The sequence below is a fragment of the Macaca fascicularis genome, chromosome 4, assembly GCF_037993035.2.
Source record: "Macaca fascicularis isolate 582-1 chromosome 4, T2T-MFA8v1.1".
NCBI lineage: Eukaryota > Metazoa > Chordata > Mammalia > Primates > Cercopithecidae > Macaca > Macaca fascicularis.
The window spans coordinates 14,079,560-14,084,673 of record NC_088378.1 but is presented as its reverse complement, the minus strand read 5'-3'; the positions used below and the strand labels follow the sequence as shown (position 1 = coordinate 14,084,673).

Below are 5,114 nucleotides of genomic sequence, written 5' to 3'. Positions count from 1 at the left end.
TGACACAGAAGTGAACAAACATAGACCAAGTCCTCAACCAATCGCTGATAGGTTAGACATTATCCTAGGTGTTTATGTCGAATTTTCCTAACAACTCAGAAAATTGGGTTTATTATTCTCATTTTACCAACATGGGATTAAGACCTAGGGCGGTGTCTCAAAGCCTATGCTTATTTCATAGAACAAATGAGTAAGCAGAAGCACCAAGAAGGTAAGTGGCTGATCCGTAACCACACAGCTCCCAAGCGGTTTCGCCTTGGTTTGGCTCCAAACTTGTACCCTGCTTAACCTTTTAAATTGAATGGGGTTGAGAGGTTACTTCACCTCTGGTTCTGTGACCAAACCGAACTTGGGTCCGCTTGCCTAATGCACAGAAAAAGCCAAATACTGACACCAGGATTTGCAGTGAGAGAAAGTGAGACATTTATTGCAGTGAGCAGAGCCAAGGAGAATGAGCAGCTATCGCTTAAGACCCGAACTCCCTGATGGCTTCCAAGCAGGGGTTTTTAAAGGTGGCAGGGTGCAGTGTGTGTGGGGGCGTCTCCAAAGTGAGAGAATTTCTGGAACTTTTCAAATCTATTTCTTGGCTTCAGTCTGTCTGAGATCACTGTGAAGACAGTTGGCATTTTCCATCAGGTGGGAGTCCTGGTTTCTTAAAAACAACTCAAGGACATATGTCAAGACGTTATCTTTAGTTTCTGTAGGGAAACAAACATCTTGTGACTCTGACTTATTTGGGTGGCTATTGTAAAAGTTATTATGATCTTCTCACTTCGTGGGTTATGTATTCAGTTCTCTGATTGCTGGCCACAGGGCTAGCTGGGTGCCTGGAATTCCCCTTGAAGGACTCCAAATTTTTCCATGCTGGGCAGGGGACAGCGGTTGGGGGAGCCTGGCAGGCCCCTAAGATGGTTCCCTGCCTGTCTCAATTCTGGAGACTGAGGAGAGTGAAAATCACCTGGTGACCATTGAACGGGCCCGGGAGATAAAAACTTATCTGAGCAATTCAGAAAGGAGCAAAGACCACCCGGTGACCACCAAACAGGCCATGTGGAGGCAAAACTCCTTATCTGGGGAATTTAGAAGTAATCAAACTTCTCTAGTGTCTAAAGTTGGCACTTTTAAGCTGGGGTGCTGTGGCTCACGCCTGTAATCCCAGCATTTTGGCAGGCCGAGGTGGGCGGATCACTTGAGGTCAGGGGTTCGATACCAGCCTGGCCAGCATGGTGAAACCCCATATTTGCTAAAAATACAAAAATTAGCTGGGCGTGGTGGCACGCTCCTGTAGTCCCAGCTACATTGGAGGCTGCAGCAGAAGAATCGCTTGAACCTGGGAGGCAGAGGTTGCAGTGAGCCAAGAACTCGCCACTGCACTCCAGCCTGGGCAACACAGTGAAACTCCATCTCAAAAAATATAAAATAAAATAAAATAAAGTTGGCATCTTTAAACTTTTAGAGGTTCCAATCCTCTTTCAAATTTTATAAGCAGCTAAAATTTCTATACATCTCCAGAATGCCGTGCTGAAGCTCATTTTACAACCCTAAGCTCCCACCTTAAAAGGTTCATAAATGCTGGGAAGGAAAATCCACCAGGGTGCGCTCAGTCCTCTCGCTGAGGTGCCCCACTGCACCCTTTTGCAGCGTTCTTCCTTTCTAATAAACGTTCCTTTTTCAAACCTGTACTGTTGTCGGTAAATTCTTTTTACCAGCCCTCCAGTCGAGCACTTCCCGGTGCCGGGGCTCTGACACCAAGCGCGCAGAGACAGAGGCCGGCGGCCCTCTCTCTGCTGCCCCTTCTCCCTGCTGGTCTCACCAATGCTCTCACCTGAGTTTCTCCTTTTCCATTTCCTCCTTTACCAAGGGCGCAGCTACTCTTCGGAGAGGCGGTTGGGTCCATAGGGTCAGCTGCCTCTTGGAGAGCTGTGTGAGGCGATGAGGGAGCTGAGGGGAAGGAAAGAGAGGGTCCAGTGTGCCTCACCTTGGTCCCGCACACCGAGGGAAAGGGTTTCAAATAGGACTGGTGGATTGCTAACACACCGTCCATTTTGAGAAGACTTCTTGTATGGGCGGCAGTGTGCTTCCCCAAAACTCGTATGTTGGAGCCCTAACCCGTAACACCTCAGAATGTGACTGTATTTAGAGAATGGATTTCTAAAGAGGCGATTAAGTTTAAAGAGACCATTAGGGTGAGCCCTACTCCAATCTGCCTGCTGTTCTTATAAGAAGAGGAAATTGAACCTGCAAGGAGCTATCAGGGGGCCTCGTGCACAGAGGGATGACTGCGTGCAGAGGCCACAAGAGGGCGCCCTCTGCAAGCCAAGGAGAAACCTCAGACGACACCAACCCTGAAGAGGAAATTGATCTTGGACTTCTGGCCTCCGGAAGAGTACATTTTTGTTTAAGCCACCCAGTCTTTTTTTTTGTGTGTGTGTGTGTGTGTGTGTGTGTGTGTGTGTGTGTCCCTAACAAAGGAATAAAATTTTGTTCTCATATCCTCAAAAAACTTAGTTCATCTGAAGAATTGAAAGTCTGAGGAATTGCCACTTACAAATATTTTGGTGGGTTTTTTTTTGTTTTGGTTTTTGTTTTGGTTTTTGTTTGAGACAGGGTCTCACTCTGTCGCTTCAGGCTGGAGTGCAGTGGCACAATCACAGCTCACTGCAGCCTCAACCTCCTGGGCTCAAGTGATCCTCCCACCTCAGCCTCCCAAATAGCTGGGACTATAGGCATATGCCACCATGCCTGGCTAATTTTTTAAATGTTTTGTAGAGACAGGGGTTTCACCATGTTGCTCAGGCTGGTCTCAAACTCCTGGGCTCAAGCGATCCACCCACCTCAGCCTCCCAAAGTGCTGGGATTACAGGTGTGAGCCACTGTGCCTGGCCAACAAATACTCTTTTGAGGGAGGCAGTCAAGCTAGGCAGTTTCTACAAGTTTTGTGTTTTTATTTTTTTAAACAGAAATCAATCATTTCTCATCTTAGCTTCAAGTAATTACACGAGAGCTGTTCAAACTTGAGCATGCATCAGAATCACCAAAGGGCTTGATAAAACTGAGATTGCTGAGCTCCACTCCCCGAGTTTCTGATTCAGTAAGTCTGGTGTAAGGCCTAAGAATGTGCATTTCTACAGCATTCTCAGGTGATACTGATGCTGCAGGTTTGGGGACCATATTTTGAGAGCCAATACATTCTATTTTAATTCCATCATTAATGGTTAATTTTTATGTTATTTTTTAGAGACAGGGCCTTGCTCTGTTCCCCAGGCTGGAGTGCAGTGGTGCAGTCATCGTAACCTTGAACTCCTGGGCTCAAATGGACCGCATGCCTCAACCTCCTGAGTAGCTGGGACTGTAGACCCAGGCCACCACCACATCTGGCTAATTTTTTTTTTTTTTTTTTTTTTGTAGACACAGAGTCTCGCTGTGTTGCCCAGGCTGACCTCCAACTTGTAGGCTCAAGTGATCCTTCCACCTTGGCCTCCCGAAGTGTTGGAATAACAGGTGTGAGCCTGCACCCCAGCCTAATTCCACCATTTATTTGTAAGTGGTTTTTGCTATGTTTAAAACTTCTTGGAGGACACTTAGAAGCCTTCTTCCCCTGTGTCCTCGAATGAGGAGTGGGCACTGTGAGTCAGGGTGCTCGGCTAGGGGGTTTGGTCCTTGCATTTGGGGCTATTTCCTGGCCCTTCTGACCCTGCCCACCCAGAAGGGGAAGAGAGTTGTCTGTGGTCATCAAGGATACTACAGCAGGATGTGAGGGCCCGGGCGACAGGGTAAAGAGCTGCCAGCACGTGTGGCTATTCTGAGGCCTAGAATTTATGTAACTGGAACACAAAGTCTCAATCCCCAGGGCCAGAGAGGGATTTGGGTCAATGGGAAGTTGAAAACAGCACGAAAATGAGCCCGAGTAGCTCCGTGCACGTGAAGCAAAACTCAGCGTCTGCATGGGCAGTGTGAAATAGGAAATAATTAAATGTTGTCTGGGGCTCATGTAGTCTGCAGGTTTGGGACATTTACCCACGAGCCAGCTGGGAACATTTCATAGAACTTCTGACTAATCGAAAAAGCAGCTTATTCCAAAATCAAAAATCAAAGCCATTTTCATTTGGTTGCATGTAAAATGCCCAGTCATATCGGAGTCATCTATTAGAACCCAGGGGTACACACGAGTGCTATAGTTGACTCTTTTGTTGGTAAAGAATAGTACCCCCTCCTTCCCTCCTCCCCCGATAAAGCCACTTCTGGTTTGTTTCCTTTCAGACCCTTTTCCATGCATTTGGCATGACTGGTACCTTTGGAACATTTTTACCAAGCTGTGAATTTCTTGAGGGTATCATCCGTTTCTTCATTTTAGTAGGCCCAGTGCCTAGCACATAGTAGGTGCTCAGTAAGTATGTCTCTAATGCACCAAGTAAAGGAAGAAATAAATGAACTAGTTAATTTTCAGCGAGGAGAGTGAGAGTAAGGCAAACAGCTCTAGCTACTAAGAGCCTGGGAACAACAGATGCTTGCTCACACTGTAGTTCATGTTGATGCTAATTTCCTTTAAAAAACCCTAACATTTGTATAGTGCATTGCAGTTCATAAAGCATGTTTTCATCGTCCCCCTATCCAGGTCTCACCAACTTCTTTGTTGCCAACTTTTACCGGACCTATGGGTCTGAAAGAGAAGCACAGTCCATAGGGCTTCTCTCGTTTTAAGTGTGGCTCTCTCAGAAGCAGGTGTGACAGCTGCCACCCCGCTAAGAGAAAGACGTTTCAGTGTCTGCCTCCTAGGGACAGAGCCTCCTGGTGACTCTGAGGATGGCGCAGGACTCTCCCAGCTAACACCACACAGAGGCTCCCCCTCTTCATGCCACCCCTTTGCCAACTGCAGCCTGTGTGGACCCAGACACTTCTGACCCAGGCTCCAGTGCCCGCACATCTGATGGCCTGTGTTTCAAACACTAGGCACTCCTGGACATTCCCTCTCCACAGTGTGTGATGTTATTTTTCAGACCCATTTACTGTTGTCCAGTGGCCTGCCAAGACGTTGAGGTGAAGATGCTGACTCCCTCACCTGCTCTCCTTTGTTATTTTAAAAAACATGTCAGGGTGGAATGCACATCCCTTTT

At 47.2% G+C, this 5,114-nt stretch overlaps 1 long non-coding RNA gene across 2 annotated transcripts; it reads right to left on the bottom strand.

The window, feature by feature from the left end:
• Positions 1–411: 411 nt before the first annotated feature.
• LOC135970514 (uncharacterized) lies at positions 412–2,273 on the bottom strand. Of its 2 annotated transcripts, none has more exons than XR_010586193.2 (3): positions 2,038–2,273; positions 1,826–1,941; positions 412–698 (listed from the first exon to the last, which is right to left on the bottom strand). It is a non-coding gene; the product is annotated as an uncharacterized lncRNA (long non-coding RNA). The 2 variants fall into 2 exon arrangements; XR_012434395.1 differs by having other exon boundaries at positions 2,239–2,273.
• Between the last annotated feature and the right edge of the window lie 2,841 nt (positions 2,274–5,114).